This window comes from Pseudopipra pipra, chromosome 3 (genome assembly GCF_036250125.1).
Source record: "Pseudopipra pipra isolate bDixPip1 chromosome 3, bDixPip1.hap1, whole genome shotgun sequence".
Classification (NCBI taxonomy): domain Eukaryota; kingdom Metazoa; phylum Chordata; class Aves; order Passeriformes; family Pipridae; genus Pseudopipra; species Pseudopipra pipra.
The window spans coordinates 676,645-688,362 of record NC_087551.1 but is presented as its reverse complement, the minus strand read 5'-3'; the positions used below and the strand labels follow the sequence as shown (position 1 = coordinate 688,362).

The 11,718-nt window shown below is 54.0% G+C and overlaps 1 long non-coding RNA gene across 1 annotated transcript; it reads right to left on the bottom strand.

Annotated features, from left to right (window-relative positions):
- Positions 1–4,565: 4,565 nt before the first annotated feature.
- LOC135412301 (uncharacterized) lies at positions 4,566–9,606 on the bottom strand. Its single transcript, XR_010429560.1, has 2 exons — positions 5,882–9,606; positions 4,566–5,230 (listed from the first exon to the last, which is right to left on the bottom strand). It is a non-coding gene; the product is annotated as an uncharacterized LOC135412301 (long non-coding RNA).
- Between the last annotated feature and the right edge of the window lie 2,112 nt (positions 9,607–11,718).

The following is an 11,718-nucleotide window of genomic DNA, read 5'->3' as shown; positions in this document are numbered from 1 at the left end:
GCAGATCCCGGCCTCGCAGCACTCCCGATCCTGCAACATCCCGGCTATCCAACCCCCCCGGCCCCGCCGTGCCTTCTCTGCCCCGGCGCAGCCTCCGCCGGCCACGGATCCCCCCCGCAGCCTCCGCGCTGCGCTCGGGTTTTTGTCCTTTTCCTCTTTTTTTTTTTTCCTCCCCCTCTTTTCTCGTCCCTCCTTCTCCCGCCTCCCGTCCCCGGCCCACCGAGGCTCCGCGCACCGGCGGAGCAGCCGCGGCCCTTCCCCGGGGCAGCCGCTCCGCAGCCCGGGGATCCCGGACCCGCGGCGGACACACGGACAAGTGCCGGTTTTCCCTTCTCCAACCGAGCCCAGCGCGCGAGCCAAGAGGGGAGAGAAGGAAAATTGTCACATTTTGTTTCTTCCTTATATTTTTTTCATTTTTAATATTTTTTTCCCATTCGTTGTTTTTTTTCTTTCTTCCCCCCCCCCCCCCCCCCCCACTTGTCGTCTTTTTCTTTTTTTTTCTTTTTTTCCCTTCCCTTTCCCCTCGGGCTCTTGCCGAGTCTATCAAACCAGTTGTGTGGCCCTAACCTCCGTGGCCTTATATCTCCCATGCTGCCGGGCCAGTCTATCTTTGCACAATATACAGTAGACTTCAGAGAGCAGCACAATGGGGGAGGCAGGGAGGTGAGCATGTTAGAGGCGTGCATATTAACGAGCCGGAGCCAAAGGAGCCAAAGGAGCCGGGGAAAAACGGGAGAGACGGTACGGGAGGGGGGGGGGACGCCCTCCCTGTGCCTTCCCTCCCTTCGCCTTCCCCCCCACGCCTGTTTTGGGGGCACGGCATTGATGCGGAGCGCGGAGTCAGGGAGCAGTGTCCTCCGCGTTTTGTTCGGGCTGTCACTCGCGCTCATTGTTCGGCATGTTCTACATGTTGTATCCCATATGGCCAGCTGGGCCGGGGACCCCTCACAAAACCCAAATTGTGCCCAGCTTTCAAACCCAGCATTGTTGTCTGTGAAAGGGAGGCGAATTAAAAATTCGTGCTATATCTATTCTGGAAAAAAAAAAGAAGAAGAAGAAGAAGAAAGGGGGGGGGGCGCAAGGAGAAAGAATCCCGCTCTCTTCCCTCCCTCTCTCCTCTCTTTGAAGGCCAACAGAGACTCTCCTCTTCTCCCGGTCCCCGCTGACAAGTTTCTCTCTCATTTCACAGGAAATTAGCCCGCCCCCCCCTCCCCGCCTTCCCCCGACACCGGGCGCATCCCCCCGCGGGAGCCCGCGGAGCTGCGCTGCGCGGCCGCGCTGCTGCGCGGGGGCCGGGGCAGAACAAGGCGGCATTGAGGGAGGGCCGGGCTGCAGCTGCCGCCTCCCTGCGCGGCCCGGCCGTACCGGCTGGCACGTCCCGCTGCCCCCGGAGAAACGGCCCTTTCTTGTCCGAGCTCCTGGTTGTGCAAGGCGGGCCGAGGGAGGGAGAGGGAGAGGGAGGGAGGGAGGAAGAGAGAGGGAGGAAGAGAGAGGGAGGGTGAAATTAAAAAGGAAAAAAAGAGGGGAATAAAGGGAAGAAAAAAAAATTAAAAGGAAAAAAATTACCTGAAAGGAGAAAAAAAAAATAAAAAGGAGGGGGGAAAAATTAGGGAAAAATAAAATAAAAAAAAAAAAAGAAAAACAAGGGGGGGAAAAAGGAAAAAAAAAAGAAAAAGGAAAAAGAAAAAAGAGGAAAAAGCAAGGAGAAGAGGAAAAAAAGAAAAGAAAAAAAAGGAAAGAGAAAGAAGAAAAAGGAAAGAGAAAGAAAAAAATAAAGAAAAAGGAAGGAGAAAAAAGGAAAACAAAAAAAAAGACAAAGAGAGGAAAAAAAAAAACAAAACAACAAAAAAGGAATAACGAAAAAGAGAAGAAGGAAAAAAAATGAAGAGAAAAGAAAAGAGGAAAACGAAAATGAAAACTAAGGGGGCATTCCAAAAGGGAAAAAACGAAGGAAGAAGAAAAGAAAAGATAAAATTAAAAAAAAAAAAAAAAAAAGAAAAAAGAAGAAGAAAAAAGGAAAGATAACGAGGGAAAAGGGAAAATAGGGGGCAAAAAAGAAGAAAAGGGAGGAGGATCCCCCCCAGCTCCGCCACCCTCAGCGTTTCCCGCGCCCCTGGCAGAGGGGGGCCTGGCGATGCCCCGGGGCTGAGCGGGCCCGCGGCGCAGGGATGAGCCTTCACCTGAGGGGGGTCCATCCATCGCCCCCCCCGACACCCCCTGCGAACCCCTTGTCCCCCGGCGGGCCCTTCTCGTCCACAGGGCCGCCCGTCGGGCCGGGGCTGGCGGTTCGGGGCACAGGCGGCCGGGAGAAGCTCAGCCCAGCCCGGGCTCCAGCCCCGCCGCCTTCCCTTTCCTTCCCCCCCAGTGTTCCCGGTTTTCTCCTCCCGCCGCCCCGAGCAGGGCCGGAACTGCGGGGCGCCCCGACAGCCCGGCGATGGGCGGGAAGCCCCTTAAGCCCGGCAATAACTTCCTCTCGTCACCTATTGACTGTTGGGCTTAGCCGCGGACCGGTGTGGATTTTTCGGGGCCGTTCAAGGAGCCGGTCAATGGGAAGCTAAGCCAATATTTACCGACTACGAGGGCAATTCTCGGCGGTGTTTATTAAGGAGCCGGGGGGAGGGCGAAAGGGCTGCGGGGTGACGGACGGGGGGACCGCCCCCGCGAGACGCGACCCCCGGGCCGTGTTTGGGGGTATTCGCGCGCTGCTCCCCCGCGTTACCCCCGCGAACATCACCCCCGTCCCTGCCCCGGTCTCCCCGAAAAGGCGCCGCTCGAGGGGTTTCTCGCTCTGAAGGGAGGGCCGCGGTTTGTTTTTTCGCCGGGTTTCCCATGCCCCCCGTGCCCGCGGGGAGGCAGCAGAGCCCCGCGCAGCCCGGCGGAGGACGGGGCGGAGGCTCCGCTGCCCCTCCGCGCCCCCCGGGGACCGGCGAGGGGGGGAACCCCGGGGGAGCCGAGGCGGTGGGCGGTGGGTACCGACCCCCGGCGTCGCCCCCCTCCCGCCGGGATGGCCGCGCGGCGGCGCTGCTGGATAAGGGACGCGCCGTCGGGAATCGTCCCCCCCGTCCCCCGGCTCACCCTCGCACCCGCCCGGCGACACGGACGGGAGGGATGGACCGGGGGGCGGCGGACAGCCCCCCGCCTCACCCCGCCGCGGGGGGAGCGGCGTTAGCCCCGCACCGACGGGGCCCGAGATGCCTCTTTGAAACCAGGCCCCGAGGTCACGGCGCGGAGATGTCTGTCCCCCGAGCCTCGTGTGGGGCACGGCACCGCGGGACAGGGACTCCTGCTGCCCGCGCTGGTGGCACTGGCACCCCTCCTGCCCCCAGCAGCCCCCCGGAACCCATCTGGTGGGCAAGCAGTGCACCTCCTGTCCCTGGCGGGGTTTGGGGACGAGCGGTCACCTCTTTCACACCGTTACCGGGATCGGCCACATCAGAAGAGCAAACAAACCGGCCAGAGGATGGCATTGAACTTCAGAGAGCCGGAGGTGATGAGGCAGCGCGTCCGCTGCTTCCTCCCAGCGTTCCGTCTCCTCCCACCCCCTCCCAAAGCCAGTGCCGGCAGCTGGGGACAGTGACAGCCGCCTCCCTGCTGCTGGTGGCACGGGGGGACACCGACAGCCCACGTGGTCAGAGGGGACGAGACACCTGAGCACGACAGGTAGGTGCCTCAGCACGGCCCTTTTTTTGGAATGCTCCAGCTCCAGAGTGCTTTGGGAAAGGCCAAAGGTCGCCTCTGGCTGCCCTTGGCAGGTCCCCCCCACACCAGAGCCACAGCGATGCTCAGCTGAGCTTTTCCTCTCTCCGTGATTGCCTTGTTACCCAAAACGAGCTTTGAAAGAACGTCAGTACTCACATTTTGTGTCAGAGCAGCCCGTGGGACCCAGCTGGAGAACTGCCATTCTCTGCGTGCAGCACGATGAGCACCTTCCAAACTCAGTGTTGTATCCCAGGACAGGGATCCCCACTTCTTCCCCAGGAAAAAAACAAACAAACAAACAAAAGAAACAAAACCATTTCCAGCCCCAGAAAGATCTGGTTTTCCTCACAGGCTTTGTGCCTATCTCTCACCAAGTGCTGCCCCCCTGAATTTTGTGTTTAATTCAGTAATCAATATGACTTTCATCCACCATCCAGTGCTGGCGAACTTACTGCATTTTGCACGGTGCCATTAATTAATGATACTTCTGTGGAGAGACACAAAATGGTTTGGGTTGGAAGGGACCTCAAAGACCATCCAGTGGCACAGAGGATTCTTTGTGCTGCCCACCCCAGGGGGGCTCACAGGAGAGACCCCCCCATCTCCAGCTCCCCCAGAGCCCTCTGAAGCAGCAGCCCCTTCCTCCCTCCCTCCCATGGCTGGCACAGGTTGCTCCCACCCCCTGCTCCTCCCCAGTGCTTGAGTGACCAGCAGGCTCAGAGCACCTGGGATGCTCCAGGTGCAGAGAACAAGCATTTAGTTGGAAAAACAACAAAAAAAAGAATTTAAGCCTTCAGAGTGGGTTATAGTTTGGGTGCAGCACCCATCCCTCCCACAGGCTCCACAAGTCTCACCAGCCACAAAAATCAGACTCTGTCTTAACATATTTTATTGGTCCATACAAAGGTTTGAGCAGCTGGAGGGGGGGGGTGTGATGGTCCCTTGTTCCACTGATGTATTTGGGATTTAACCATGAGGAATCACGTCCACACTCTCAACAGAAAACATCCAAGAGCTCAGACAAACCTGCCTGGAATTGTTAGAGATTCACTTAAACAAACAGAGTCCCTTGATCCTGCATAGGGATCTGCTGTTTTTCATGGGATTTAGCACCATTTCAGGGAGAAAGTTATCCCTGAGATAAAAACTGCAAGCAAAGCTTGCTCAGAATAAATTGTGTCAAATCATGCTGTCACTGCCTCAGCCTGGGTCTGGCTGAACAGGCTCAACTATTTCAACTATTTCAGGAGGAAAAAAAACAAGCAAACCAGTTTTAAAAAGTGATTGTGTCTTCTGATGTGCAGGGATGGAGCAGTTCTCTCCCCCCAGCCCGTGGGATGTGTCACAAATGTTTTACTGGAAAGAGGTGTCTGAAGGAAAATAGTTCATCTCCAGTTGTTCAGGATTCTAAAAATAAATCTCTGGAAGTCTTCCCCAGTCATGAAGCTTCTCAGCTGTTTTCTTACTCAAGACGTTATTTCCCCCCTCTTCAGTTAAAGTTGTCCCATAAAAGCTTGAAAGTCACTGACTCCTGAAAAAGACAAACCCACACATGGTTCTTTACCCAAGATCAGACCAGGTGATTCAGCCTCAATACATTTTTTATAAAAATGGCCTTAAATCCTTCATATTCTCGTGTCAGTCCTGTCCCTGTCCCCTGCCACACCACAGGGGAGGGTTTGGCACCACATCTCCCAGGGTAAAGCAAGTTCCCAGCCCTGTTTGGGGCAGCCCCCTCCAGGCAGAGCCGTGGGGTTGGGGCAGGGGGTTCCCTGCTGCAGGAACAGCTCATGTCAGGTGTGGCTGACGGGTTTGCTTATTCCTCCTCCTCCCCTTTACACTCCCACAATCGCTCCAGTGGTTCAGGAAGTCCAGTCTGTGCTGCAGCTTTCCTTCCACAGCCTACAGAGGAGCAGGAACGTGATTAATTCAGAGAACGTGGCAGGAATCAGCCTGAAACCTGTGCTTTCAGGGGAGCAACCCTTGAGGTTCCTTGCCCAGGTATACTCTCAAAATCCCACAGTGGCCCTGAGAACCGAGCCAGGTGTAAGGCACAGCTTGTGGGGTGATCCCAGGGGACTCATTTTATCCCAAACAAGTGGCTCCTCTCCCGGCCTCGCTCTGCCCCGGGGGTGAAACGAGGTGTCACTTTTGCTGAGGTGTCGAAGAGCTCAGCACTCACCACGGGTATCCAAGGGGGTTGGAATTCCCACCCTGCCTTTTCCCAGGTGGAGAGAGGCAGTGGCTGCCCATCGGACCAGTCACCACCACGCTGATGGGTGAGGAAGGGAATCGCTGGTGAGGAGGGAAAGGGAAAGGGAAAGGGAAAGGGAAAGGGAAAGGGAAAGGGAAAGGGAAAGGGAAAGGGAAAGGGAAAGGGAAAGGGAAGGGAAGGGAAGGTTTGGGAAGGTTTGGAAAGGTTTGGGAAGGGAAGGGGTGCTGGCAGTGCCAGGCACCTCATCAATCTAGGATGGATTCCAGCTCGTTCCATCCTCACCACTGATTTCCAGAGACAAAGGCTTTGAAGGGCAAAAGAAAAACTCACTCATGGCTTTGTAAGTGATGGATAAACATAGAACCTGCCTTTGATGGTCCCTTTCAGAGTTAGGGAACAGCTGGATGAAAACCCACGACAAAGGAGGATTCAGTGTTGTCATTAGTGGTGACTTGGGGTGGCAGCTGTTTGCTGAGCTTCTCAGGCGGAGACTTGATTGGTCCCTCTCGAGTGAGGCCACTTAAAACTCCATATTATGGGGGGAAAAGGCAATGGAAGCATCCTCAGCTTTTTGTGTTTTGGTTCTCTTAAGGGAAGTGTTTCTGAACGAGGCAAAAATCAAACTCAAGCCAGAGCCAACACTGAGCAAATGGAGCTGATGGGGGTGAGGAGGGAAGGAGAAGAGAAGGAGGAATGATCACTCACTCTGTACCCAATCCCCTCCTGGGGCATCCTGTGCTGGGCACTGCCCAAACACAGCAGCTACAACCCCCCTTCTGATATAAAGTCCTGGGGAAAATAAATCAGTAAAGACAGATGGATTACAGAATGGACCTAAAAAGACAGAGAAATGGTAATATTGAAAGTAACCAGGACATTTTGCCTTATTTCAGTCCAGGACATTCAGGATCATTTTTTCTTCTTCTCCCTTCATCTTGAACCAAGTGCTTCTGTGTTTGCAACCTGTAAACAATAAAAACCTGATTATTAAACAGCAGCCCCAGTGCTGTGTGCTCCTGTCTGACAGAAACTTGGCCAAAATTTGGGCTGCCCAAGCTCACTGGGGACCACACTGGTACCAAATCCGTGACTGCCAGCTGGTCCACACGATCACAACACCGTGGGAGTGGTGTCTTCAGTGCAAGCATCAATTTTCAGAAGGGATTTGATGAAGAGAAGCGTTATGGCAGTGGGACATCAACTCTGAGAAAACACCTGTGAACATCCAGCTGCTTCTACACTGGTATGTATGAGCCCACCCCCAGTTTATCTCAACCCCACCAGAGCCCAGAGCCACCAGTTAACCTCAGTAAAGAACCCTTTTGCTTTTGGAATGCTTTGAAAATCTTTTGGATTTTTTTTTTTTCCTGGCTACCCCAGCATCTGCAAAGGAATAAATCAACTCAGTGGCCTGTTTTCAGCCATCTGGCCTAACACACAATAATTTTTTTGCCACTCTCATAAAAACAGCCTAAATTAGTCCAGACTTTCCATTTGGCTGTTATGCCATTGTGGAAGTATCCAAATAGGAACCCAAGAGTAATCACTGCTAACCTCTCTCCTCCTTTGGCTGGAGCAAAGCAGTGAACAAGGCCAGGCTGTTTTCCCACATCTAGTCCATTTGTTTGGTTTCTGACTGAGATCCTCGGGCTGCTGTTTCATTTCTACCTGTGCTTTGCACCTGGGTTAAGAAGTTTAAAGTATTCTAAAGACAGGCTTTTGTTCCCCCCCTTGCTCAGGTCTCCCTGGGATGCAGCTGAGGTCGGATCTCGGGGGTGTGGGTGCTGGAACGTCTCCATGAGAGCCCGTGGGGTTTAACACTCACCTCAGCTGAGAGCAGCTTATCCCCTTCTCCACACAGGTCACACCTCTGGAACAACACTCTGCACAGCTCCCCTCAGCTTCCTGAAGCAACCAAAGCTTTCTCCCTCCCCTCCTGCCTTGGGCTGTTTTCTCCTTCCAACGCTCAGAATAAATCCAAGTTTTATGATCATTTTGTTTTAAGGATGTTTACCCGTCATCCCTCTTCTACCTTTATCTCCATGCAGCAGCAAGGACTCCCTGCCAGGTAACCCCTGGCACTGCAGCCCCCTCCGTGGTGAGTGAGGATGTGGAGCACCTGGACAACCTGTGCCAACGCCTCACCAGCCCCACGGCCGAGAACCTCCTCCTAAAATCTAGCCCAGGGCTGCCTCTGCCAGCTGGAATGAAGTGGGAAGGACCCAGGTTTCAGTGGCACCACCAGCAAAGTTCAGGTCGTTGCATCTTCTGGAGAGACACTAGGAGCTGCAGAGCACGAGGAGTTGGACTTGGTGATCTTGGGGGTCTCTTCCAACCTTAAGTTTAGTCCCAGCAGCAGGTTCTGCTCCCACTCTGCACCAGGTGAAGGCAGAAAACAGCACCTACCAAGTTTCAGGAGGTTCCTGCTCCAGCTCAGCCCCAGAGGAGCTGAAGAACTTTGCTGTTCCTCCTCCTCGCTCAATTGATGCTAAATCACTAATGCAGCCACACAGGGAGAATTCCACATTTGCCCTTCCATCAGCTCCCGCTGCTGGTCACCACCAGGGACAGCGGGGACCCCTCATGTGACCCATGCAAACAGTAATTATGCTCCTAAACACTCAGCTCCTACTTTCTTCAGCTTGATTTTAAAGGCAAACAGCAGCTTTTCTAGTTTTCATCAATTATTCATGGCCCACTCCAGATAGCCATCAAACATATAATCAAATTAAATTCACATATCTTGAGTTTTGTAACCCAAGATTTCCTGTTTCAGCCCACAGGACGCCTGCTTCTGTTTGGGTTGCCACTTAATCATTGCATAATATTTGTTTTGGCTTGGTTGTGTGTAAGAAGAGATTTATTCCATTCCATCTGGCTGCAGCGTGTTAGTCAGCAGAGGATAAAAGCCACCCTTAGCTGCCCCACTGGCTGTGTTAGTGCTGCTCTGGGAACCTTTGGGAGCAAACACCACAGTGGAGGAACTAAAAATATTTCAACTACCCGGTTTGCCACCAAGTTTATCAATATTCTCAGCCTTTAAGAAACCATACGCACCACTCCAGCCTTTTCCACCTCCTAAACTGCCTGCACAAAGCACAGAGCTCTCAGAGACAATTGCAGTCACAGCAATCCAGGTTTTGTCTGCTCCCCTTCAAACCCAAAATATAATGGGTTTCATCTGAATTTATTTGGGATGAGTTCACCATCGCTGCTAGGAGAGCTCTCGGGGGACTTGAGATGAAGAAGGATCCCCTCGTGCTCCGTGTACAGCACTCAAAGCCCATTCAGAGCCGGCGCCTGCCATCTCAGCCTAAACAAGAGCTGGACTTGACACCCACTGGAAACGGTGGAAAGACTCACATTGACTCCGGGAGACACTGAGCCAGGTTCTCTGAGGAAGATGAGCCACGCTGGTGGAGATTGGCTTCGTGTTTATTGGCATCTGGAGAAGCAACGAGGAGTTCTGAGAAGCCACAGTTCTAATAAAAAGTAAAATATCGACAAGGAACCTCGACAGCGTCGTCTGGAATCGAGTGTGCAGCGAGTGGGGAGAGCAGCAGGCACAGCACCGAGCACTGCCCCAGCACGGGTCTGCTGGGGACAGGCTGGGGTTGCAGAGGGTGAGGGCAGAGACACACACAGAGCTGGGGCTGGGGCAGTTCCGGCACAGAACAGCTCCCCCGGCAGGCACAGAACAGCTCCCCCGGCAGGGAAAAGCCGGAGCGGGGAGAGCATCGACCCATCCCCACCCACATCCACCCGCGGGGGGAAGCGCAGAGGAGGAACCAGCCCCAGAACGCCAGAACCAGCGGGGCAGGTGTGGGGTGAAGTCACAGCCCCACAACTGAAGTTTGAGGGGTTTGGAATGTTACAAAGTGTTGGGCCGTTTCCCATGGGAGCAGTGGAACTAATTAGATAGTTCCCGTGGACACAGCCTGGAGTTATAAGGAGTACGGGGTTGAATCTGTTTGGCTGAAGTGCAGGTGCCGCATTCCTCAGTGGTTGTGTGGGAATATGTTTGTGTTGTGTGTGGGGGAAAGTAGAAGTGGGGAGACCTGAATCAAAAGCTGCCTGCTGCGCTGAGCAGGCAGACATCTCTCTGGCTCTTCATCCTAGTGTGTGTCTCTTCATCCCAGTGTGTGTCTCTTCATCCCAGTGTGTGTGTGTCGCGTGTCTTTCTTCCCCCACAGGACCAGGGCCTCCGACAGACACCCCACGACAGGCAGGTGCCCCAGGACGTCCTGTGGGAGCAGCACCTTCCTCGGGGCCTTTGCATCTCCTCTCCGGGCCGGGGGTTGCATCTGTGCGCGGCCAGAACTCCGCCTGGGAAGCCTCTTATCCTTGGAATGCTTGCAGGGGTCCTTCGGCCAGCGCCTCATTTCCTGGGGGAGGAGAAGGAGACAATTTGCACTGTTATTTTAAAGAAGGGAAAGCAGGAGCCGGCTCACAGAGTAACGATTGCACGGGAGGGGCAGTTTCACTCCTCGAGTGGCAGTTCAGGCACAACGGCTCGCGTCTGTGATAATTCAGTGTACCAATTGTGCAACAAAAAGTCACTCAGCGACACCGTTCCCAGCCCCTGAGCAGCACGGGGCTTAATTGCCAAAGGGACATTTTCCTTCCTATCTCTGGATCTGTACTTTGTGATTTCTGTCCTCGGAGCCTCAGAAAATTGCAGCTCTCTCCTGATTAAGTGCTTAATTGTGGCCAGTGCTTTTCAAAGTGTTTTCAGCCGTGAGCTTAAGTTCCACTTCAGACTCGCACCCTTATTGACTTCCCTGCCGACTCACACGATCTCCTCACGTCCAGCATGCTCCGTGGGATCCTCGGGGGCCTCGATCCCAGCCCTGCTCCACAGGGATGCCCGTGGAGAACCCCGAGCCCTGAGAGCCGGGCAGCACCCGCCAGTTCAGGCTCCAGCAAGGTGCCTTCCTTCAAGGCCCCTTCCCAGGTGAAACCAAAGGGATTTCGCCATCATTCCAAGCAGATGTCCGTCCAGGCCATCAGTTCCTGAGCCAGGATCGCCCACAGCTCCCCAGGAAGTTTCCAGCTGTGGGAAAACCTGTGAGGTGAAAGCCCATGGAGGCAGCGGGTGGGATCCCCAGCGGTGCCACCGGTCGGTGTTCAGGCAATAGAGCTGCTTAATGGTTAATAGAATAACATTTCCATTCGTTGTAGATGAGAAAAGATAATTACTTTCGGGGTTTAAGAACCAAATGTGTTGATCCAAATGTAATCTCTGTGTTTTAGCATTTGATTATTACATCAGAAACACAAATGTCAATGGGCTGCAGCAGCCGAGTTGTCAGGAGGGAAACAGAGAGATGTGTGACTTAAATTACAGACCGGGGGAAGAGCAGACCCACCAAGGGACTTTTAAACTTTAGTTGATTAAAAAGATATTACTTTCCGAAAGCATTTTGGGAGAGAGCTCGTGTTTTTCCTGAGTGATCCCTTTGCTGTGCCCAGAATACCCGACAGGCAGGGCAGTGCCAGCAGAGAGGAGAACTGCAGGTCACTGCCACTGCCTGCTCGCCCAAACCAGAGCTGCAGCCCCCAGACGGCTCATTTTCCACCCTGAGGAATGGCTATAGGTGCCTTATAGACTGAGGATGCTTTGGTGCTTCCATTTCCCATCTTTTTTTTTCCACAGTCCAGTTGGCATCTTGCTCTGGCGCCTTCTCTCACCTTCCCAGGCCCAGCCAGGCTTGTTTGTCCCTCCTGTCCTAAACCTGCTCTGATGAATCTGGCACGGGAAAGATTTCCTTTCCAACCCAGCCCAATTCGATGCCAGCCCAACA